We start from the raw sequence: 25,535 nt of genomic DNA on the forward strand, positions 1-25,535 counted from the left end.
GCCCAGCGGGTTCTGCCCAGCGACCGGTGACGGAGGCGGGGCTGCGCGCCGCTATTGGCGGGATGGTCCCCTCTCAGCCAATCCCTGCAGACTGGAGGCTCACACGGCCAGTAGCTGGGAGCTGGAGTCCGGTCTCAGCGCCCCGCGGGGTTCTCGGGTTGTGGGGCCGAGACCGGGCATGGCCCTGGCGCTGCGCCTGCTGCTGCTGGGGGCTGTAGCCCTGCCGGGGGGCCACTGCCGTGAGTATCGGGGGGAGACCCCGGGGAGGGGGGAGCTGGGTGTGGGGGGGGCAGTCGGGCTGGGGGGCGCAGGGAGGGGGAGCTGGGTGTCGGGGGACAGCCGGGGAGGGGGGAGCTGGGTGTGGGGGGCAGCCGGGCTGGGGGGTGCAGGGAGTTGTGTGTCGGGGGGGGGGCAGTCGGGCTGGGGGGCGCAGGAGGGGGGAGCTGGGTGTCGGGGGCAGTCGGGTTGGGGGGCGCAGGGAGAGGGGAGCTGGGTGTCGGGCAGCAGTCGGGCTGGGGGGTGCAGGGAGGGGGGAGCTGGGTGTGGGGGGGCAGTCGGGCTGGGGGCGCAGGGAGGGGGGAGCTGGGTGTGAGGGGGGCAGTCGGGCTGGGGGGCGCAGGGAGGGGGGAGCTGGGTGTGGGGGGGCAGTCGGGTTGGGGGCGCAGGGAGAGGGGAGCTGGGTGTCGGGGAGCAGTCGGGCTGGGGGGTGCAGGGAGGGGGGAGCTGGGTGTGGGGGGGCAGTCGGGTTGGGGGTGCAGGGAGGGGGGAGCTGGGTGTGGGGGGGCAGTTCTGGGCTCTGCTTTCAGAGGTGTCAGGATAACCACACCGCTCCCCCCACCCCCCAGCACTGAGCGATCACTGACATGGAACGGTGACGTTGCTATAGTGACTGGGGGGTCCTGGCCCCCTTGTGCCAGGTGCTGCCAGGGTCGCTGCTGGGACACTGTGTGTAGTGGGGTGCTGAGAGCCACCGAACTGTAACCCCTTCATCTAATGCCAACCTCACCCAGCCAGGGGATGAGGCTTCGTTGGGGCCAGAGCACCCATGGGTGCTGCACACACTGACAAGCCCGTCGCAGCCCCGTGAGGTGCTCAGACTGGGAAATCCCCGGGTCCAGGCAGTGCCCAGGGTGTTTCATTCCCCGCGTCTCAGGGCAGGGCGGAGCTTTCAGACATGATTCTTCCTGTTTGCAGAGCTCAGGTTGAGGGAGAGGGAGTAAATTAGACGACCCCCCCCACACACACACACACCCATAGACCAGGGTTAAATGAAGGGAAAAGGCTTCTTGGATCTCTGACCTTTCATGGCTCCCAGAAGGTTCTTCACGCTGGGTTTCACCCCAGTGCCTGGAACTCCTGAGTGTGGTTTGTCCTTGGCTACGTACGGCTAAATTGTGTCAGCACCAGTCCAGTTGTACTCCCAGTCAGCAATGGCAATGGGTTGTATCTGTAGTGGAAGAAGGTCGTTAGAGGTGTCATCCTAGAGAAGAGATGTTAACTCCCCTCTGTCTCTGGTGGTGTTTTAGCACCCCAGGGCGAGGGGAGATCTAGAACCCTGGATCTGTGATTAATCAGGTCTTAGTTTGGGTGCGAGCTCCCGTTGCAGAGCACAGAACAGCTGCTGCGTTTGTACTGTTAGGATCTCCCGTAGCTGCCGGATAAAGAGCTTCTGGATCCCAGTAGGATGGGGTGAGGAGAGGGGAAGGCACATCCTGCTTTTCCTGGCATGGACTTGAATTTCCCTTGTTCTCCATGAGGCAGCAGCTCAGACGCTGGGCAGCTCAGCAGCCCGTATTGATCCGGGTGAGGCTGCGGGGTGGATTTGGGGTTTGTTTAAAATGGCTTAAGGCTCAGTAACAGGTGTGGTTTGACCTAAACAGGGTTAGGCCCCAGTGCAGCCTGACCCTACTGGGTCATAGAAGATAAGGGTTGGAAGAGGGGAAAAGGACACTGCCCAACTTACTTGGGGTTTGCAAGAAGGCTGGCTAACCTAGTGAGGAGGGCTTTAAACTAGATTCGTTGGCGGGGGCGGGGGGTAAGGAGACCAAAGCCCTGAGGGAAGTGGGATACCAGGAGGAAGCACGAGCAGGAGAGCACAAGAGAGGAGGACTTGTGCTTCACACTGAGAAAGCAGGACGATTGGCGAGTTATCTTAAGTGCCTATACACAAATGCAAGAAGCCTGGGAAACAGGCAGGGAGAACTGGAAGTCACAATCATAGAATAGAATATCAGGGTTGGAAGGGACCTCAGGAGATCATCTAGTCCAACCCCCTGCTCAAAGCAGACCAATCCCCAGACAGATTTTTTTACCCCAGTTCCCTAAATGGCCCCCTCAAGGATTGAACTTGCAACCCTGGATTTAGCCTGGCACAGTCAAGGAATTATGATGTGATTGGAATAACAGAGACTTGGTGGGATAACACATGATTGGAGCACTGTCATGGATGGATATAAACTGTTCAGGAAGGACAGGCAGGGCAGAAAAGGTGGGGGAGTTGCATTGTATGTAAGAGAGCAATATGACTGCTCAGAGCTCCAGTATGAAACTGCAGATAAACCTGGGAGTCTCTGGATTCAGTTTAGAAGTGTGAGCAACAAGGGTGATGTCATGGTGGGAGTCTGCTATAGACCACCAGACCGGGGGATGAGGTGGATGAGGCTTTCTTCAGGCAACTACCAGAAGGTACTAGATCACAGGCCCTGGTTCTCATGTGGGACTTCAGTCACCCCGATATCTGCTGGCAGAGCAATACAGCAGTGCACAGACAATCCAGGAAGTTTTTAGAAAGTGTAGGGGACAATTTCCTGGTGCAAGTGCTGGAGGAACCAATTAGGGGCAGAGCTCTTCTTGACCTGCTGCTCACAAACAGGGAAGAATTAGTAGGGGAAGCAAAAGTGGATGGGAACCTGGGAGCAGTGACTATGAGATGGTCGAGTTCAGGATCCTGACACAAGGAAGAAAGGAGAGCAGCAGAATACAGACCCTGAACTTCAGAAAAGCAGACTTTGACTCCTTCAGGGAACTAATGGGCAAGGTCCCCTGGGAGACTAACATGAAGGGGAAAGGAATCCAGGAGAGCTGGCTACATTTTAAAGAATCCTTATTGAGGTTGCAGGAGCAAACCATCCCAATGTGCAGAAAGAATAGCAAATATGGCAGGCGACCAACTTGGCTTAACAGTGAAATCCTTGCTGATCTTAAACACAAAAAAGAAGCTTACAAGAAGTGGAAGATTGGACAAATGACCAGGGAGGAGTATAAAAATATTGCTCAGGCATGCAGGAGTGAAATCAGGAAGGCCAAATCACACTTGGAGTTGCAGATAGCAAGGGATGTTAAGAGTAACAAGAAGGGTTACTTTTACAGCTATGTTAGCAACAAGAAGAAGGTCAAGGAAAGTGTGGGCCCCTTACTGAATGGGGAGGCAACCTAGTGACAGAGGATGTGGAAAAAGCTAATGTACTCAATACTTTTTTTGCCTCTGTTTTCACGAACAAGGTCAGCTCCCAGACTACTGCACCAGGCAGCACTGTATAGGGAGGAGGTGATCAGCCCTCTGTGGAGAAAGAATTGGTTCAGGACTATTTATAAAAGCTGGACGAGCACAAGTCCATGGGGCCGGATGCACCGCATCCGAGGATGTTAAATGAGTTGGCTGATGTGATTGCAGAGCCATTGGCCATGATCTTTGAAAAATCATGGCAATCAGGGGAGGTCCCGGATGATTGGAAAAAAGCTAATGTAGTGCCCATCTTTAAAAAAGGGAAGAAGGAAGATCCGGGGAACTACAGGCCAATCAGCCTCACCTCAGTCCCTGGAAAAATCATGGAGCAGGTCCCTCAAGGAGTTAATTCTGAAGCATTTGGAGGAGAGGAAAGTAATCAGGAACAGTAGCATGGATTCGCCAAGGGCAAGTCATGCCTGACTAACCTAATTGCCTTCTATGATGAGTTAACTGGCTCTGTGGATGAGGGGAAAGCAGTGGACATGTTATTCTTTGACTTTAGGAAAGCTTTTCATACAGTCTCCCACAGTATTCTTGCCAGCAAGTTAAAGAAGAATGGGCTGGATGAATGGACTGTAAGGTGAATAGAAAGCTGGCTAGATCATCGGGCTCAACAGTGATCAATGGCTCCATGTCTAGTTAGCGGCCAGTATCAAGCGGAGTGCCCCAAGGGTCGGTCCTGGGGCCGGTTTTGTTCAACATCTTCATTAATGATCTGGAGGATGGCATGGATTGCACCCTCAGCAAGTTTGCAGATGACACTAAACTGGGAGGAGTGGTAGATACGCTGGAGGTAGGAATAGGATACAGAGGGACCTTGACAAATTAGAGGATTGGGCCAAAGGAAATCTAATGAGGTTCAGCAAAGACAAGTGCAGAGTCCTGCACTTAGGACGGAAGAATCCCATGCACTGCTACAGACTAGGGACCGATTTCCTACGCAGCAGTTCTGGGAAAAGGACCTAGGGGTTACAGCGGATGAGAAACTGGATATGAGTCAACAGTGTGCCCTTGTTAGCTTTTTTGGCAACATCCTTTTGGGTTGTATAAGTAGGAGCATTGCCAGCAGATCGTGGGACATCATCATTCCCCTCTATTCGGCATTGGTGAGGCCTCATCTGGAGTACTGTGTCCATTTTGGGGCCCCACATTACAAGAAGAATGTGGAAAAATTGGACAGAGTCCAACGGAGGCCAACAAAAATGATAAGGGGGCTGGAGTACATGACTTATGAGGAGAGGCTAAGGGAACTGGGCTTATTTAGTCTGCAGAAGAGAAGAATGGGGGGGATTTGATAGCTGCTTTCAACTACCTGAAAGGGGGTTCCAAAGAGGATGGATCTAGACTGTTCTCAGTGGTAGCAGATGACCAAACAAGGAGTAATGGTCTCAAGTTGCAGTGGGGGAGGTCTTGTTTGGATATTAGGAAAAACTTTTTCACTAGTAGGGTGGTAAAGCACTGGAATGGGTTACCTGGGGAGCTGGTGGAATCTCCATCCTTAGAAGGTTTTTAAGGCCCTTCTTGACAAATCCCTGGCTGGGATGATTTAGTTGGTGTTGGTCCTTCTTTGAGCAGGGCATTGGATTAGATGACCTCCCAGGTCTCCTCAAACCCTAAATTTCTATGATTCTATGATCTTACAAAACTGGGTGACTGGGCAATAAAATGGTACGTGAAATTCCGTGTGGATAAATGCAAAGTAATGCACATTTGAAAACATAATCCCAGTTTATACATATAAAGTGGTGGGATCTAAATTAGCTGTTACCACTCGAGAGATCTTGGAGTCATTGTGGATAGTTCTCTGAAAACATGCATTCAATGTGGAGTTTCAGAGGGGTAGCCATGTTAGTTTGTTTCTGCAAAAACAAAGGGGAGTCCCATGGCACCTTAAAGACTAACAAATTTATTTGGGCATAAGTTTTCGTGGGCTGGAACCCACTTTGTCAGATGCATACACGAAAGCTTAGTCTTAAGGTACCACAGGACTCCTCGTTTTTTCAATGCGCAGTGGCAATCAAACCAGCTAACAGAATGTTGAGAATCATTAGGAAAGTGATTGATAGTAAGACAGAAAATATCATATTGCCTCTATATAAATCCATGGTATGCCCACATCTTGAATACTGCATGCAGATGTAGTCATTCCATCAGAAAAAAGAAATATTGGAGTTGGAAAAAGTACAGAAAAGGGGAACAAAAATGGTTAGGGGTATGGAATGGCTGCTACATGAGGAGAGATTAATAAGACTGGAACTTTTCAGCTTGGAAAAGAGATGACGGGGGGGGGGGATATAATGAAAGTCTATAAAATCAAGACTAAGGCTTTGGTTTTTTTCCACAGAGGTTGCGGAAGTCATGGGATCTGTGACTTCCAGCAAACGCCATGACTTCAGAACACGGCGGCCGGAAGCTGTGCGGTCCCCCTGCCACCTGTAGCAGCCGGGAGCGGTGGGGCGGCCTCCGTGGGTTGTGGGGGAACCAACTGCTCCCAGTTGCTGTGGGTGGCAGGGGGACCCGGAGCTCTGAGTGGCCTGCAGTTGCCTAGCCCGTGGGTGGTGTGTGGGTCACGCAGCTGAGCTCCCCATTTTGCCATGGATATTTTTAGTAAAAGTCACGGATGGGTCACGGGCTTCCGTGAGCTTTTCTTCGTTGCCCAGGACCTGTCCAGGTCTTATACTACAAATATCCATGATAAAATCATAGTTTTAATCAAGACTGGTATGGAGAAAGTGAATACCGAAGTGTTATTTACCCCTTCGCATAACACAAGAACTAGGGGTCACCCAAATAAATTAATAGGCAGCAGGTCTAAAACAAACAAAAGGAAGTATTTCTTCACACAACACACAGTCAACCAGTGGAACTCCTTTCCAGAGGACGTTGTGAAGGTCAAGACTATAACAAGATTCAAAAAAGATCTAGCTAAGTTTATGGAGGATAGGTCCACCAATGGCTATTGGTCAGGATGGGCAGGGATGCTGTCCCTAGCCTCTGTTTGCCAGAAGCTGGGAATGGGCGACAGAGGATGGATCACTTGATGATTCCCTGTTCTGTTCATTCCCTCTGGGGCACTGGGCATTGGCCACTGTCAGAAGACAGGAGACTGGGCTAGATGCGCCTTTGGTCTGACCCAGTCTGGCTGTTCTTATGTTCTGAATAAATTACAGTAAATTCTGTGCACAGCCGGTGTCCTGGCTCCCACCTGTAGCTTGGACACATTCCCCTGCCCACCTTGCCTTCCCCAGCTTCAGCTCCTGCATCTCCTCTCCCCCAGTCCTCCTGCCCCACCCTCTCCCATAACACCCCCTTTCCTTTTCCCCACACCGCACTCCAGCCCTGCCCCTCCTCCTGGGCCCCCTCTCCTGCCTCACACTCCCCTGTACCCCCAGTACACTGTCCCCATATGCTCCCGTACTCCTCACATGCTCCAGCCCCCCTGTACCTCCCTACCCCTTCCTCTCCTCACTCCCCCTCCAGCCCTGCCTCCCTTTCTCCTTCTACCCCACCGTCTCTTTCTCCCCGGTCAGGCCGTTCTGTGAGCCCTTCCCCAGATCTCCCTCCCACAGGAGCCCTCCTAAGGGATGGCGCTGCCTCTCGCATATTGCCAGGGGCTCCTGGCAGGGTCTGGTTCGGTCTGACTCTCCCCTCCCCCAATCTCCCCCCTCAGGCCTGCACTCCAGGCGCATTTTGGACACTGTGGTGTCGGAGCCTGCCCCGGGGCTGCCCTGGTACAGCCGTGTTGTGTATGTGGACGATCAGCTCACCTATGTCTACACCAGTGGGACGAAGAGGGCGGAGCCCTACACACTGTGGATGGCGCAGAACGAGGGTTCGGAGTTCTGGGACGAGGTGACCTGGTGGGGACAGCGCTTCCAGAAATGGTACAACGCGAGTCTGAACACCCTGAGTCAGCTCTACAACCGGACCGAGGGTGAGTGAAGGACACAACACAACCTAGGGATGCAGGGAAATGGGGTGGGGGTTGGGAGTGTGGTTGATGTAAACAGGGTGAAGGGACACCGGGATGTGTGTTGGGGATGGGGGGAGGGGACAGAGCCCGAAGGCGCATTTTCTCGCTGGAGTCAGTGTGAATGTGGGGGACAAAGGGATATGGGATGGGGGGAGGGGATGGAGGGTCCATGCGAAGGAGTTTTTTTGACATCCTCCAAAGTGGGACTCTCAGATTGTCCCCTCCCCAAACAGCCCAGACTTCTGCTACCAGTCCCACTTGCAGCTGCCTCTGCTGCCCTTCGGGGGGCCCCCTCCCACCCCCGCCCTTTCCCAGACATATATTTCCCAGACAGAGTGGCAGAGGTGCAAAAGCCAGAAGTTCCCAGCAGACCCGGCTAGTCCGACCTCCTGGTGACGCAGGCCAGAGAATCGCACCCAGCGATTTCTGGACAGGGGGGTTTGTTCCTCTGGCTACAACAGTGACTCTGTCAGACCCTAGAGCTAGAACAGGGTTCTGAGATGTCTTGTCTCAATTCCCAGATATCGAGTGATGGGGAACCCCAATATCGACAGCCCCAAGTGTTCAGACATCACGAGTCAGACCCCCAAAATCCTGAGTTTGGCTTAAGCGTTGTAAGTATTTTGGGAATAATACTGGAGCTTATTTTTATTTGCCCTCTGGTTTGAGCCCTTAGGGGACACATTTCTGGGGTTTTCCCTGCTGCTAGAAGGACTAGAAGTTACTGCTGTAAGAAAAGAGAGCTGAGACTTTCCCCTAATCCCATGAGTCCAGGAACTGGGGATTTATTAAAACCACCCACTATCATGAAACGCACAGTAAAGTCACAAGAGCAGGCAGTGCTGCATTCACCCCAGCCCTGGGGAGAAGCTGCTCACCAGTGAGCCTCCTTCATTGTTCACTTTGTCTTATTTCCAGAGTGAGTTTATCTCAGGTCAGACTCCGCAGAGTGTCATCAACTTTGGCTGGAGAGTTAGTGAGAGAATCAGCCCCTGCAACGTGCAGATTTCAGAGTAGCAGCCGTGTTAGTCTGTATCCGCAAAAAGAACAGGAGTACTTGTGGCACCTTAGAGACTAACAAATTTATTAGAGCATAAGCTTTCGTGGACTACAGCTAAATTTGTTAGTCTCTAAGGTGCCACAAGTACTCCTGTTCTTTTTGCAACGTGCAGAGACTCCCGGGCTGCCTTACTCCTGGCAGCACAAACCCAGCACGGAGCCCCCGGGGTCAGGCAGGTTCCCCTGCGCACTAACGATAGACGTGTACAGAGCCGTTCTTCCTGCTCAGTCCCTGATGTGGGGGGCTGTAGTCACCTGGCCAGGCCCCGATTGTGCTGTCTCACTTAGCACGGGAATGATCCATAAGCGTTCAGTGCCTGGCGCTGCTGAACTGTCCCTGGCAGGTGACGGTCTCTCTGACGTAATTGCTCCTCCCTTCCTGACAGGGGACTCGCAAGTGACAATCCCTGTTTTCCCCGTGTCAGTGGTACTGGCCTGTCACATTGGTGCTCACCCAGGAGTGTCCCCAGCCCCTTGTAGCACCTCCAATCCCTCCTGGCTCCCAGCACTGACAGCAGCAATGAGAACTAATTCCTGTCCTGCCCTGGACACCTGGGTTTCTGGTGGCCCTGCCCAGGACTAAGCGACAGCATGGAGGGTTGCCAAGTGTCTGCCCCCCAGCCCGCCCCCTCTGTAGCTAATTTAACCCTCTCCTGACTAGTCTCACCCATTGGTCCCCTGCTGCTGAGCCTGTCCAGCCTGATCTGTTCACACGGACACCAGCCTCCCCAGTGCTGAGAGAGAGGCTCTGCTCGCCTGCGCTGGGGAGCTGCTGTTCTGTTCCCACTGCCCCCTCCCCAAACCACTGTCCCTCCTGCCCTCCTCCCCCCATTTACCCCTCTTCCTCCCCCCGTCCTGGGGCTGCCAGATCGCCAGAGACTGTCCTGAGTCCTGCATCTTGACCACCAAGTGTTCTCTCTAGCTGTGTCTGCCTCCAACATGCACATGGGGGAATTCGGGGTCTGGTCCCTCTGAGACCTCATCGGTGCCCTGTCACGGAGTGTGGGGGAACTCAGGGCCCTGCACCCCCGGCTTCCTGCGATTCACCATGACTCTTAGTCAGCCAGTAAAGCAGAAGGTTTATTTAGATGACAGGGACACAGTCCAAGACAGGTCTTCCAGGCACAGACCACAGGATACCCCTCAGTTAGGTCCATCTTGGGGTCCTCAGGCACCCCAGCCCCCTTGGGAGGTCAGAGCCCTCTCTGCTTCCCAGCCACCTCACAAGCCAGCTTCCGAGACTCTCCTTCAGCGACCCCTCCCACAGCCTTTGTTCAGTTTCCCAGGCAAAGGTCTCACCTGGCCTCTAACCCCTTCCTGGGTTCTCATGTTACATGCTCAGGTATTCTCCGTTGGTCAGTCTCCCATCCCCCCATTGCAGACTATCCTAGCCACACTCCCCTGTCAGCAGTCACAGACCACATTAAGAACAGTCCCAGTTCGTCACATGCCCCACCCTGCTTATCCCTGTGGAGTGCAGCACGGAGGAGAAGAGGGGTGGGTGGGGAGGGCTGACCCACCCCACTCCTCTCGGGCACCTGGCTTGGGATCTCTGCGTGTCTGTGACCAGCCGCCCTGCATCTCTCCAGATTCTCAGTGGTTCTCTCAAAAAGAAGAACAGGAGGACTTGTGGCACCTTAGAGACTAACAAATTTATTAGAGCATAAGCTTTCGTGGACTACAGCCCACTTCTTCCCTTTTCACCTCAGTTGTTTCCTCACTTTTTGACTTTAGTTGATTGGTATAAATCAGCAGTGTCCAATAGAAATTCGATGCTAGCCACACTGCTAGCCTCACTTGTGGTTTTGAATGTTTCTTATTAGCCACATTACAAAAAAGCCACATGCATTAGCCACAATTCAATAGCCTATTAGCCACCTGTGGCTAGTGGCGAACGTATTGGACACCACTGATATAAATAGTTAGTTGGACTCTTCTAGCAGAGTTTCTTCTGCTCCTGAAACTGGGCATGTCTCGGTCTCCGGGCTTCAAACCCGGTGCCTCCTGTAGCAAGCCCATGCCTTTGAGCGACCTGCACTCCAGCTGTCTAAAGTGCTTGGATGAGACTCCTATTGCGGATCGCTGTCAGCTCTTCCACCAGTTCAGTCCACATCTGAAAAAGGACAGGGAGGCCAGGCTGAAGTTGTGACGCGTTTGGTCACAGAGACTCCCCTTGAGACTGTCACTCCATGTCCTGGGATACCACTGAGAACAACCCTCCTACCCGAACAGGTTTCCCTCCACTCCCGTCTTGCTGAGTTAGACACACCAGTCACCTCCAGCACAGACACAGAGGTTGGGCCACAGAAACAGTTTCACTCAGCCCAGGGGCTTCTCAGTTAACAGGGACTTTCCCAGCACTCAGTATTCAACCTTTTAGGAGCCCAAACCCCAAATAAATCCCTTTTACTCTGTATAAAGCTTATACAGGATAAATTCCTAAATTGTCCACCCTCTATAACACTGATAGAGAGAGATGCACAACTGTTTGCTCCCCCAGGTATTAATCACTTACTCTGGGTTTATTAATAAACAAAAGTGATTTTATTAAGTATAGAAAATAGGATTTAAGTGATTTCAAGTAATAGACAGAACAAAGTAAGTAACAGAGCAAATTGAAACAAAACACTCAAGTCTAAGCCTAATACATTAAGAAACTGATTACAGGAAATATATCATCCTCAAAGATGTTCCAATAAGTTTACTTCACAGACTGGACTCTTTCCTAGTCTGGGCCCAATCCTTTCCCCTGGTACAGTCTTTGTTAGATCCAGCAGACATCTCATTTGATAAGCAGGGGTTTTCTCATGACTGGCACCCCCTTTTATAACCTTGGCACAAGGTGGGAATCTTTTCTCTTTCTGGGTCCCTGCCCCTCTTGCTAAATGGAAAAGTACCAGATTTAAGATGGATTTCACTACCAGGTGACATGGTCAAGTCTCCATTCCTCCTTGGTTGGCCCCCATGTACACAGGAAGGCTTTCAGGTAAATAAATCATTTACCATCAATTGCCCTAATCAATAGGAGCCATCAAGTTCCCAATGCCCCATTGACGGCCCTCACCTGGTGTGACTACAACAGTGATACAAGTTTCATATTTCCCCAATTCCAGACATAGAAATAATACATGAAAACAAATAGGATGAACACACTCAGTAGATTACAAGCTTTCTAATGACATCATACAAGAGACGTTTTGCATAAAGCATATTCCAGTTACATCATATTCACATTCATAATCATATTTCCATAAAGTATGTGGAGTGCAACGTCACGATCCTTAATCCTGAGTGCCAAAGTGGGTCTCTGACCCATTCTAGACCTGCAACATCTCAAAGACTGAAGTTGTGCATTGTCTCCATCATTCCTTCCCTGGATGTAGGGGACTGGGACGCCACCCTCGATTTGAAAGATGCCTATTTCCACACCTCTATTTTCCGAGGCCACAGAAGGTTTCTTGGGATTGTTGTGAACCAGACTCATTGCCAGTTTACCATCCTCCCGTTCAGCCTGTCAGCAGCCTAATGGGTCTTTATGAAATGCTGGTAATAGTGGCAGCCTTCCTGAGAAGGTGAGGGGTGCATGTGTATCTGTACCTCAGTGACTGGCTGGTCAATGACCAGTCCAATCCCAGGTGAAAGCCAGCATCCACCTCGTCCAAACAACCTGGGCCTGCTGATAAACGAGCAGAAGCCAACACTCCTCGCGGCTCAGAGGATAGTGTTTATCGGAGCGTTGCTCAATTCTACCCAGGCCAGGGCCTTCCTCCCAGGAGCCCACTCAGGCTGTTGGGTCGCATGGTCGCGTGCCTATACGAGGTGTGGTATGCGAGGTTGCACCTCAGACCCCTACAGGCTTGGCTGGCCTCAGTGTACCAGCCAAACAGCCATCATTTGGACTCGGTGCTCACAGTGCCTGCCCATCTTTGGCACCTCACGACACAAGGTCAGTGGTCCCGGCAGCAACTCTTGCTATGGATAAACGTCAGAGAGCTCAGAGCGGTTGGCCTAGCATGTCAGGTGTTGTTACCCACCATCGCAAGCAAGGTGGTGCAAGTTCTTACAGACAATATGGCAGCCATGTTTTACATCAACAGGCAGAGAGCGGCCCGCTCTTCTCCCCACTGTGTCAGGAGGCCATTTGCTTGTGGGAGTTCTTCATAAAGCACTCAATCCACCTCAAAGCTTCTCCCCTTTCGGGAGCCCAGAACAAGCTGGCAACTCAGATCTTCTCACCATGAATAGTCCCTATGCCCCAACATAGCAAGGACCATTTTCCAGTGGTGGGTACTCCCCTCGTAGACCTGTTCACGACCAGACAGAACAGGAAATGTCAGCCGTTCTGCTGTCTGCGTGACTGCAACCCGGGCTCACTCACAGATGTCGTCTTACTCCCTTGGAGAAATCACCTGTTCTGCGCCTTTCCCCTCCCCCCCCAATTCCTTTTGTGCACAAGATCTTGCTGAAGATCAAGAGCGAAGGTTATTCTCATAGCCTCAACCTGGCCACATCAGCACTAGTTTGGCTTATTTCTAGACCTGTCAGTAGCAACTCCAATGCCGCTCCCTCCCCTTCTGGACCTGGTCTCGCAAGATCGCGGCCAAATGCTCCATCTGCCTGACGGGTCCATGTTTAAACCTGCAGAACTGGCCTGTTCGGAGCAGGTCTGCTAGGTTTTGCTAGGCAGTAGGAATCCAATTACCAGAGTTACTTACCTTGCCAAGTGGAAGCGTTTCTCCATTTGGTCTACCCTGCAAGGCCTCTCACCGGGGTGCCAGAATCTCCCTATGAGTGTGGGGGGGCTACCGGTGCTGAAACTGTGACTCCGCCTCTTCCCCAATTCCCGTCCCCCCCACTTCACTTCTTCTCAGGCTCTGCCCACGCCTCCCCTTCCCCTCCCCCCGCTCTCACCTGCTGCTAAAGTGGCAGGGCCATGGCCCCTTGGTCCCCCTGTTCTGGCACCCCTGCCTCCTCACCCACTGAGTCATCTTTCAGATGAAGCAGATACTCCAGAACCGTCTGGGAACAGCCAGGTCTAGCGATTTCATCCGTTAAGGTACACCTAGGAGCGATCTCCGCATTCTACCCCTGCTGGGTGGTCAGTCAGGTTTTTCACATGAAATGTCCATTCCCTTCCTCGAGGGCTTTGAAAGGCTGTACCCACAAATCTGGGAACCCATCTGTGATAAATGAGTGGGGGTAGCACCCCAACCATTCAGTAGCTATAGAATCCTCCTTAGCAGCTTTACCCTAACTGCCTTACCTGTAAAGAGTTAAGAGGTAAGCTTAAAATGAGTTGGCACCTGACCAGGGGAACCAGTAAGGAAGCTGTACCCTCTCAAAGTGGGGAAAAGTGCTGGGTGTGTGGGTCTTTTGTTCTCTTGGCTGCAGAGGGACAGGGCAGTACTTATGCCGTAAAAAGCTCTGGGCCAGGTATGAAAAATCATCAGGATCATACCTAGAAACTACTCATTTGGAACCACCGATATGGAAGTTGTCAGGGTTCCCTCCCCACTCTAAACTCTAGGGTAAAGACGTGGGGACCCGCATGAAGAGCTCCTAAGCTTTTTCTACCAGCTTAGGTTAAAACCCCCAAGGTACAAAATTCCCTGCACCCTGAGAAATGCTTCTCTCACGGCCACCATCAAGTGTTTTAAACAGGAATCCGGGAAAGGAACCACTTGAAGTTCCCCTTCCCCCCCAAAATACCCTCTCAAGCCTGTACACCCCCTTTCCTGGGAAGCTTGAGAATAATCTCCTAACCAATTGGTTACACCGTGATCTAAAAACCCACTCCCGGGGTTTTAAAACCATAGAAAACAGTCAGGTTCTTAAAAGAAGGATTTTATTAAAACAAAGAAGGTAAAATCATCTCTGTAAAATCAGGATGGTAACTATTTTACAGGGTACTCAATTTCCAAACTCAGAGGGATTCCCCCTCTGGACAAAACCTTAAAGTTACAGAAAAAACAGGAATAACCCTTCCCTCTAACACAGGGAAAGCTCACCAAGCAAAACAAACAGAAACCTACTCTCAATGCTGACTAAACTTACTTTAGAAAAGTGAGGTTTGGTGAGAAGATGACTGGTTGAGGAGATTGATTTTCTGCAGGGACTGCTTGTCTCCCAAGATCACTCTGACTCAGACAAAGAGCCACACACAAAGTTTTCCCCCCTCCCAAGATTTGAAAGTATCTTGTCCCCTTATTGGTCAGATGCCAGCCAGGTCAGGTGTCAGTCTGGCTACCTGAATTTCTTAACCCTTTACTGGTAAGAGGATTTTATAGCACTGCATCAGACCCTCTTCCCCCTCCCTTTATATTTATGACAGAAGTAGAACAAGAAATGTTCAGGTAGACACGATTAGGCCGATCTCTTTTTATGGCTTGTGGATTCCTGTGTGCTAATCCCACGTGCTTTTGTTTTGTTGTAACCTTTAAACTGGATCCCAAGAAAGCTACTCTTGGTGATTAATCCTTGCAGTTGCTCTTTTAAGATCTAGCAATAACCTAAGTTTTCCAAGGGTGTTTTCTTTCTTTTTTTTTAAATAACATTTCCTTTTTGTAAGAACATGACTGGATTTCTGTGTCTTATGAGGTAAAGAGGTTGTGCATATATTAATCAGCCAATACAACCGCTGGGTTCTCCTTTTCTTTTGTTTCCTTTCTTGGCTTTCCCAAAGAAGGGGTGGAAAAGCCGAGGGGCCCCAGAAAATCTTCCCAAGAGAGTTCTTCTGGATTGGCAAAAGGCAGATTTTCACTTGGGTGGTGGCAGCATTACCAGGCTGGAGTGGCCAGTATTAATTTTTCGAGTCCTTGCACGCTCCCACCTTCTGCACTCGAAATGCCAGAGTGGGGAATCAGCCTTGACAACATCCCCCTGAGGGACTTAAACCTGGTCATGTCAGGGCTCACGGGGCCTCCCTTTGAGCCTCTAGCATTGTGCCCTCTGTTGGACCTTTCCTAGAAGGTCGCCTTTCTGGTAGCAATTACCTCAGTCAGGAGGGGCTCGGAGATTAGAGCTCTTATGTCAAAACCTCCATATACAGTGTTCTTTAACGACAAGGCAGTGGCGTAGCCAGGTTAAGAACACGGGGAGTGGAGCTAAAAAAAGGCACCGGGAGCAAAAAGTGTCGGGAGAAAAAAAGGCGCTGGGAGCAAAAAGTGTCAGGAGAAAAAAAGGCGCTGGGAGCAAAAAAAAATGATCCACTAAGTAAGTAGAGCAGGAGCAAAAGGCGTCGAGCACAAAAAAGGCACAGCTTCTGCTCAGTGGGGGAGTGGCCGCTCCCCCTGCTCCCCCCCAACCCGGCTACGCTACTGCGACAAGGTACAACGTTGCCCCCACCCCGTGTTCCTCCCAAAGGTAATCTTGGAGTTTCATAGTAATCAGGGTATTTTCCTGCCCATTCCCTTCCTCAACTCGCACAAGAATAGGGAGGAATGACATCTCCACCCTCTGGATGTTAGGTAGGTGTCCTAAGCTGATCCATAAATCCACACTGCTCTGATAGGATGAAAACCCTACCCCTTTTGGCTCAGAGAATTTCATTGTGGATTACATTGTGCATTCACATGTGCTACGAGCAGGCAGGTGTCCCACCACCTGCCTTCCTTGCGGCCCATTCTGTGAGAGCACAAGCTTGCTCAGTGGCGTTCATGGCCCAGGCCTGATCCAGGACATTTGCAGAGCAGCGACCTGGGCGTCAGTACATACTTTTTCTTCCAACTACGCCATTACCCACCAAGTGAGAGATGACACTGGGTTTGGCTGGGCAGTGTTGTAATCCATGTGTCCATGAACTCCGAGCCCACCTCTTACGGTATTGTTTGGGAGTCCCCGAACATGGAAGGGACATGTGCAAACAGTTGAAGAAGAAAAAATGGTTACTAACCTTTCTGTAGCTGTTGTTACTTTTAATGTTTTCCACAAGTGATTAGTGATTTTTGGGTGTCTGATGTTCAGAGGCTGGGTGCTCCCACTTTCTGATCAGGCCCCTTTAAAGGGTCTCAGTTAGGCACCCAAAATCACTAGTCATTGCTGAAAATCTTGGCATTTACCTCGATGTATCTAATGCAGGGTGAGGGAGGGGTGAAAATATTTGGGACCCTGTGTGAGTTATTTTTGTGCCCCAACATTCTACCCAGTTTGCCAAGCTAGGGGTCTGATCCTTTCCCCACGTTTCAGTCTTCCTCGTGATCCCCACACTGTTCTCTGTTCACCACAGCCTCTCTCCTGCTCCCCTAAATTCTCCTTCCTGTCCCCATCCCCCTTCCCTCCCCCCAGTCTCCCTCCCTGCCTCCTATCAGCCCAGGGGTGGCTCCATTAACTGAGTCTGCTCTTGGTTGTGTGCGAGATGGGGGCCGTTGTTGTGAAGATTAGCCTGGCTGTAGGAAAATGGTGGCTAGCTGAACTAAGGGCCGTCAGTGGCCTGATCCTCACAGGGAATCACCTTGAGACAGTGGCCATGTGAAAAAGAGGCCAAGCATATGAAGTTGGTTCTTTGCCATTCCTAGACTGAGTTGGGGGCACGGAGAAGATGGGGCAGGGAAACAGAGTGACCCTGGGCATTCTGTGAGGTCATTAAACCAGAGCAGAGGTTAGTGTGGGGGACAGACCTGTACCCCCTCCTCACAGGGGAATGGGGGTACTGTCAATGATGGAGGTGGGGGACCAAGTGATCCTGAGGACCCTGCAAAAGTAATACAACCAGAGCAGAAGAGAGTTGGGTACAGACACCCTGAACTCCCTCTCTTCTCCAGATTGACCCTGACTACGAGAACTGTGGGGATCCTCAGAGAGCAGAAGAGAGTTGGAGGGGATAGATCCCTGCAATATCCGGAGTACTCCCTTTAGGATTGTGCCACCCTGCTCCTCCTGCAGGGAACATACAAGAACAAGCAGCAGTGAGGTTTTCCTTGAAGGTTGTGAGCTCTCTGCAGTGGGGGCTCTTTAGTGTACAAGACCCAACAGATGGAGAGGGTGCCCCCTGTGGGTTTGGGTTCCCTCCTGAAAGGAGCTGGGAGGGTGTAGGACCCAACAGCATAAGTGGGAGCCCCATTTCTCAGGGGAGGGAGGGCCCAGTAGCAAGAAGAAGAACCACTGGGCTACCTGCAGTGGGCTCTTGGTGAGATTTTCAGAGAGAGACTGCTTCTGACCCTCAGCTGTGTTTCAGGGTTTCACATCATCCAGACGATATACGGCTGTGATCTCCGGGAAGACAACAGCATTCAGGGGTTTTACCAGGATTCATATGACGGACGAGACTTTCTTACCTTCGATAAGGAGACCATGACTTGGGTAGCAGCAAATATTGGGGCTCAGATCACCAAGAGGAGATGGGAGGCTGAAGTAAATGACAACCAGCAGTGGAAACGCTACGTGGAGGGGAATTGTATTTCCTGGCTAAGGAGTGCTCTAGAGTACGGGAAGGAGACTCTACAGAGGAAAGGTAAGGCGGGGGACAAGCCCCACCTAGGGGGACACTACTGGCTACATCTCCATTCCCCAGTTCCAAACTGGAGCAGGTGGGTAGGGGGATATTCAGCGAACCTTGCACCAGGGATAGGTGGGGAAACAACCCCTTCCCCATCAGTTCTGCTGGAAAAAAGGATAAGAAATTGAAAATGTTAAAAGCAGTTCACTGTAGAGAAGCTGCATCTCCAGAGCCACTTGACCAAATGAGCGCAACTTCACATCACAAATTCTACCTCTTCCTCTGATGTGACACAGCTGTTATCAAGGCAATCTGTACTTGTGCATGTTAGAGCACTCTGCTTAATTATGGAAGTGCCACTTCTATGGACACCAGCTTCATTCACCATGTAATTCTTCCCCATTCACTGTCTGTACCATCATATTTCTTGTGTTGCCCCCAGCCCGTGTTCCATCAATGATGGTAGCTTTGTCCTTGTTGCCAAACTTCTCCTACAGTCATTTATGTGCTTCCTTCCATGCCATTCCCTACATGTGGAATTGCCCTCCCCATACTAACCTGGAAGAAGGCTCCCCTTGTCCTTAAAGTTTTCCCCCTCAAGACCTACCTTTGCTGCAACACTTTCATACTTACTTTTTGATTCTTTTATCAATAAGACACCAGATAATCACACTCAAATTTATTACCAAAGCTTTTTAGTTAAAGATTAATCACAAACATAGAAGGGAAGAGGTTAAATGCTTTAACACTCCAACTCAGGAGGACAGTCTGCTTCAAAATGTTAACTCACTATTACCCGTTTATGTACCTTGTCTGTTACCATATACACACATTTCCCAGATTAGTTAGCATCATTACACACCCTGATCTTTCCCTTCCCAAACAGTTTGCACTTGCTGTTCAAGGTTACTTGAAATTTCTACCCAGTTTTTTGCAACAATTATACTAGTTGCTTATTTCCCTCACAAACCTCAGCAGAACATTATCTTGTCCTTTGCCATCTTTACAAATGCCAACAAGAAAAATCCATACACAGCATTGTAATGTGTATTTCAGTGCCAGGGGGCTGGGAAACTGATTTTTCAACATTAGCATAATTCCTTTTGAAATCCATAATATTGGGGTAAATAGATTTGGTAACAACCTACAAGAAATTAGCCAATTCAAATTAGCTCGTTTGAGGGGCAATTTAGCACTGTGTGTCACTTTTTATTTAATGGGCCCTTTCCATCTCTAATTGGTCAGTTTATTCAATCCAGTTTTTGCTCCCTGGCCAGGGCAAGATTCTTCACTCTTTGAAATCCAGGGACTGAGAGGAGATGGGTACAAACCTAGCATGTGATTGACACCTGTATCTGGAGTTTAGTGAAACCTGTCAAGGTATTTGTGTCTCTGTGGTTTGGAGCAGAGGCCAGGTCAGGGACCTGGATTCAGGATTCACCGTTGCTGATGCTGTGAATTCGGCACAGAAATCCTCTAACATGGTGGTTCTCTCTCATCAGAGGGATTCTGTCTCATGGACTCTCATCCTCCCCCACTGCTCAGGTCTCAGAATTTCATGCTGCAAAGCTCTAGAAAATGCTGCCTGGATTAGAGCTTGAAAACACCTAACTTGAGTTTCTTCTTTTTCCCAGTGTGCCCAACAGCTAGAGTGAGCGACAGGTCATCTCGTGACGGCCTCACCACCCTCTCCTGTAAGGTCAGTGGATTCTACCCCCGCGACATCACCGTGACCTGGCTGAAAAATGGGGAGAGCAGACAGCAGGAGACCTACTCTGAAGGCATCCTACCCAATGGGGATGGGACCTACCAGACCTGGGTGACAATGTAGATTGATCCCAAGATCAAAGCCCATTATTCATGTCACGTGGAGCATGAAAGCCTGTTAGAGCCACTCTCTGTCTCCTGGGGTAAGGAGTTTGTGTGTTTGCCTGTTTTCCTAGTGGGAGAGGGGGAATCCATTAAACTCAACCCCTGAAAAATTCTCATTCGGATTTATAGGCTGAAGCTGGACTTTCTCAGGGTCTGTGAGGCCCTGTCCTCTTTGGCTCTGTCCCCCTGCAGTCAAGTTCTTGTGCTAGAGTTGGGACCCACAGTGCCTGGGGCTCATGTCTTGCTCTCCAGTTTGCTGCCTCTGGGGCTGTTGGATACATCTCAGCAATACAGTGTCTCTGAAGGGAGAAGATTAACAACGAGACATTAAGGCCTGAAGGGACCATTCTAATCATCTGATCTGAGCTCCTGCCTAGTCCAGGGCAGGGGGGAATCACAGTCTGGTCATCTGTGGGCAAACTAGCGCTGATCCTTCAGAAAGAGATTTCCATTCCAGATGTAGTCTCCAAGGGATGGAGAATTTATCACATCCCAGGAGAAGCTGAAATCTGCCCCTTATTTCCAGACAGAGTTGGTCTTGCTTCAGCTTCCAGCCCGTTCTCAACTTCATGCACTCGTGGTCCTGCCATGAGTGCAGGGGACGGGACTAGATAAGCTCTCGAGGTCCCTTCTAGTCCTAGGATTCAGCAGGTTCTCAGAAACACGACTTTATGGGCCCATGTGGCCAGAGGTAGAGGTTTAATGTTGGGAGCAGCTTGTTTCTGTGCGCAGTGATGCTGAAAGAGAGGGTCTGGCCTTGGAATGGAGCGAGGAGGCAGATTAGAGCCCTGCATCGGGGGAGAGTCTCCTATGCCCCTAGCACAAGGAAGTCGAGAGAGAATTTATTACCCATCTTTTTGCTTGGTTAATTGGGATGTGGAAAAATGCAGCATTTGGAAGTGCAAACAATTTCTAAAAGGGCAGCCTGCACTGGAAATCTAGTCAACAGATTTCACATCGTAATCCTGCTACTACGTCCCCTGCCAATTTTTGTGTCATAAACCACATTTCCTTATTCTCTTAGAAATATTTTTCTTTTTGCTGTATTATTATGTGGATCTTTCAGACAACAGGAGAAGCTGATTAATGAAACTTAGTGTATACAGAACTTGGGGTTTAACAGGTTCATATAAACCAAGAACAGTATTAAAATATCTCTATCGTCCCCTCTTCACTTCCTGCCCCCTCAAAAAACACGCATTGTATCTAACTATATTCATGGCAGGGAAATCCAGAGCTTTGAGGTCAGTTTCCAGTTTGTCACCAGAATCACACAATGGGACTGTGTTCCATTAGTCATGAAAGTCAGGGTGGTCAAGGGGGAGTTAGGGGCTGGGAGCCAGGACTCCTGGAAGGGGAGTGGGGGCAGGTGGGTTAGGGGAGGAGGGGCTGGAAGTCAGGATTCCTGGGGTCTATTCCTGGCTCTTTCACTGCCTCTGTGTGATCTTCAGCAAGTCTCCCCCTTTCCCGTTTAGGGACGATACTGACATTCATTCTCTCCCATAATTAGGTTTATGAAGATTGATTAATGTTATAAAAGTCTTCTATTTTAAGTGCTAAATATTTATTATGAATTGAAGTGGTAGAGGCTGGGTCTAGTGTCCAGGACTTTCTGTGGTGGGGTATAATGCCTGGTAGGTGCATGGTGGCTGCATTGGAAGGGGTGGATGGTTGCAGGATTCAGCCCTTATCTGGGGAGCTGACTGACTGATCCCTGCACTGGGATGAAAGGGGGGTTTTAGTGGGGGATTTTTCCCCATTGCTCATTCTCTCCATTCCATTTCAGAACCAAATAATAGTCTGATTCCCATTGTGGCTGGAGTTATCACTGCAGCTGTCCTGATTGGTGTTATAATCGGAGTATTCTTCTGGAAAAAGCAATGCCCAGGTAAAGTGGCTGGGTTGGGGGCATTCCCTGGACTTGCCGGGCCCTGCACACCCACCTAAGGCCAACAGCAATACAGGAGCCAGTGTCAGTACTGTGTGACTGTCCCACTGCGGGACTGAGCTAATGACCCCCATGGGAGCTGCTGGAGGGCCAGACCCAGAACCTTGGTGCGGGTTACAGTTTATATGAGGCTCGGTTTTCCAGCGAGCCCAGCAGCCAGTGGACTGAGATCTTTGGAAACTGTCTCGTGTCTTTCTCTCCTGCCGATCGTGAGCGCCTGGGACCTTGAGTCCATTACTGGTGCCAGGGGTCCTGTTTCTGAGCTGTGGATACAGATCGGAGTCGGTTCCTATCTCGGGAGCGGCATTCACTGAAATTTGCCTTCTCTCTGCAGGGAGGACGGGAGACGGCTACGCTGTAGCTCAGGGTAAGTGACAAGAGACCCATCGCCTCTTTTCAAGTGACCATCTCTGAACAGCCATCAGTATTTGCTTGTGGATTTTAGCCTGGAGCCACTGACAGGAGATCATCACTCCTGCTCATAGGCCTTGTCTACAATGAGGCTTTTCGGGAAATCTCCATCTATTGCTCTAGTACCATAGAATCCTAGAACTGGAAGGGACCTCGAGAGGACATCTAGTCCAGTTCCCTGCACTCAAGGCAGGACTAGATATTATCTAGACCAGGGATCCCAAACTCAAATGAGCACGAGGGCCACATGAGGACTAGTGCATTGGCCCGAGGGCCGCATCACTGACACCCCTCCCCTGCTGCCCCCAGCCCTGCCCCAACTCTGCCCCTTCTATTAGGCCCCGCCCCTTCCCTGCCTTTCCCACCCCTTCCCTGCCGCCATTCCAACCCCTTTCCTTGAAGTCCCCACCCTAACTCCACCCCCTCCCTGCTCCCAGGGGGTGCAGGAGGAGTGCGGGGTGTGGCCAGGGCTCAGGGCAGGGAGTTGGGGTGCAGGAGGAGTTTGGGGTGCGGGCTCCGGCCCAGCGCTGCTTACCTAGAGCAGCTCCGGGGCCAGGACAGGCTCCCTGCCTGCCTGCCCTGGCCCAGCGCCACTCTGGGAAGCAGCCGAAACCACATGCCTGCGGCCCCTGGGGAAGGGGCCACAGGGCTCCGTGCACTGGCCTTGCTGCTCCTCCAGATACCTCCCCCGAAGCTCCCATTGGCCATTCCCCGTTCCCGGCCAATGGGCGCTGCGGAGGGGCGGTGCCTGGAAGGGAGGGCAACGCACAGAGCCCTCTGCCCCCACCCCACTCCCCGCCGCCACAGGGACGTGGTGCCGGCCGCTTCAGGGAGCAGCGCAGGTCTTGCGGTGCCACGGGAGCTATAGTTTGCCCACCCCTGGCCTGGAGGGGGTGGGGAGTGGGCCACGGGGAGCTTTGCAGGCTGCAGGAACTAGCCCCACAGGCCGCAGGTTTTAAGACCTCTGATATAGACCATCCCTGACTAACCTGCTCTTAAAACCTCCAATGAGAGAGATTCCTCCACCTCTCTAGGCAATTTATTCCAGTGCTTAACCACCCTGACAAGATTTTTTTCCCTAATGTCCAACCTGAACCTCCCTTGTTGCAATTTAAGCCCATTGCTTCTTGTCCTGTCCTCAGAAGTTGATGAATACAATTTTTCCCCTCCTCCTTGTAACAACCTTTTATGTACTTGAAAACTGTTATCATGTCCCCTCTCTGTCTTCTCTTCTGTGACTAAACAAACCGAATTCTTTCGATCTTTCCTCATAGGTCATGTTTTCTAGATCTTTAATCATTCGTGTTGCTCTCCCGTGGACTTTCTCCAATTTGTCCACATCCTTCCTGGGCACAATACTCCAGTTCAGGCCTAATCAGCACAGAGTAGAGAGGAAGAATTACTCCTTGTGTCTTGCTTACAACACTCGGGCTAATCATCCCAGAATGATGTTGCCTTTTTTTGCAACCGTGTTACATGGTTGACTCATATTTAGCTTGTGATCCACTATGACCCCAGATTCCTTTCTGTGGTACTTCTTCCTAGGCGTCATTTCCCAATTTTGATGTGTGCAATTGATGGTTTCTTCCTAAGTGGGGTAATTTACATTTGTCCATATTGAATTTCATCCTGTTTACTTCAGATTGTTTCTCCAGTTTGTCCAGATCATTTTGAATTTTAATCCTGTCCTCCAAAGCATTTGCAACCCCTTCCTGCTTAGTATCGCCACAATCTTAATAAGTGTACTCTCTATGCCATTATCTAAACCCTTGATGAAGCCATTGAACAGAACCAGACCTGATCCCTGAGGGTATGTCTACACTACGAGAGTAGTTCGATTTTACTTAAAGCGAATTTGTGGAACTGATATTACAAAGTCAAACGTGTGTATCCACACTAAGGACAGTAATTCGACTTTGTGAGTCCACACTAACGGGGCAAGCGTCGACATTGGAAGCGGTGCACTGTGGGCAGCTATCCCGCAGTCCCCGCTGCCCATTGGAATTCTGGGTCGAGCCCCCAATGCCTGCTGGGGCAAAAAATGCGTCAAGGGTGGTTTTGGGTAACTGTCGTCATTCAACCCTCACTCCCGCCCTCCCTCCCTCCCTGAAAGCGCCGGCGGGCGATCAGTTCACGCACTTTTCTGGTGATTGACAGCACGGACGCCACAGCACTGCGAGCATGGAGCCCGCTGCGATCATCGCTGCAGTTATGGCCGTTGTCAACAACTCGCACCTTATCATCCACCTTTTTCAGAGGCAGATGCTGAGAAATCGGGCGAGGAGGCTACGGCAGCGCGGTGAGGACATTAAGTCTGAGAGGGGCACAGACCTCTCGCAAAGCACGGGACCCCGCGCCGTGGACATCATGGTGGCAATGGGTCATGTTGATGGTGTGGAACGGCGATTCTGGGCCCGGGAAACAAGCACGAACTGGTGGGACCACATAGTGCTGCAGGTCTGGGATGAATCACAGTGGCTGCGAAACTTTCGGATGCGTAAGGGAACTTTCCTGGAACTTTGTGAGTTGCTGTCCCCTGCCCTGAAGCGCAAGGACACCCGGATGCGAGCAGCCCTGACTGTCCAGAAGTGAGTGGCCAAAACCCTCTGGAAGCTTGCAACGCCAGACAGCTACCGGTCAGTCGCGAATCACTTTGGAGTGGGCAAATCTACCGTGGGGGTTGCTGTGATGCAAGTAGCCAACGCAATCGTTGAGCTACTGCTCTCAAAGGTAGTGACCCTGGGAAACGTGCAGGTGATCATAGATGGCTTCGCTGCGATGGGATTCCCAAACTGCGGTGGGGCTATAGATGGAACTCACATCCCTATCCTGGGACCGGACCACCAGGCCAGCCAGTACATTACCGAAAGGGCTACTTTTCAATGGTGCTGCAAGTACTGGTGGACCATAGGGGACGTTTTACCAACATCAATGTCGGATGGCCGGGCAAGGTTCATGATGCTCGCGTTTTCAGGAACTCTGGTCTGTTTAGATGGCTGCAGGAAGGTATTTACTTCCCAGACCACAAAATAACTGTTGGGGATGTGGAGATGCCTATAGTGACCCTTGGGGACCCAGCCTACCCGCTAATGCCCTGGCTCATGAAGCCCTATACAGGTGCCCTGGACAGTGAAAAAGAACTCTTCAACTACCGGCTGAGCAAGTGCAGAATGGTGGTGGAGTGTGCTTTTAGATGTCTGAAGGGGGGAGATGGAGAAGCTTACTGACTCACTCTGATCTCAGCAAAACCAATATCCCCATTGTTATTGCAGCTTGCTGTGTGCTCCACAATCTCTGTGAGAGCAAGGGGGAGACGTTTATGGCGGGGTGG

The 25,535-nt window shown here is 51.0% G+C and overlaps 1 pseudogene; it reads left to right on the top strand.

The window, feature by feature from the left end:
* LOC101949294 (class I histocompatibility antigen, F10 alpha chain-like) lies at positions 1–25,498 on the top strand (annotated as a pseudogene).
* Positions 25,499–25,535: the final 37 nt, after the last annotated feature.

This window comes from Chrysemys picta, unplaced genomic scaffold (assembly GCF_011386835.1).
Source record: "Chrysemys picta bellii isolate R12L10 unplaced genomic scaffold, ASM1138683v2 scaf125, whole genome shotgun sequence".
NCBI lineage: Eukaryota > Metazoa > Chordata > Testudines > Emydidae > Chrysemys > Chrysemys picta.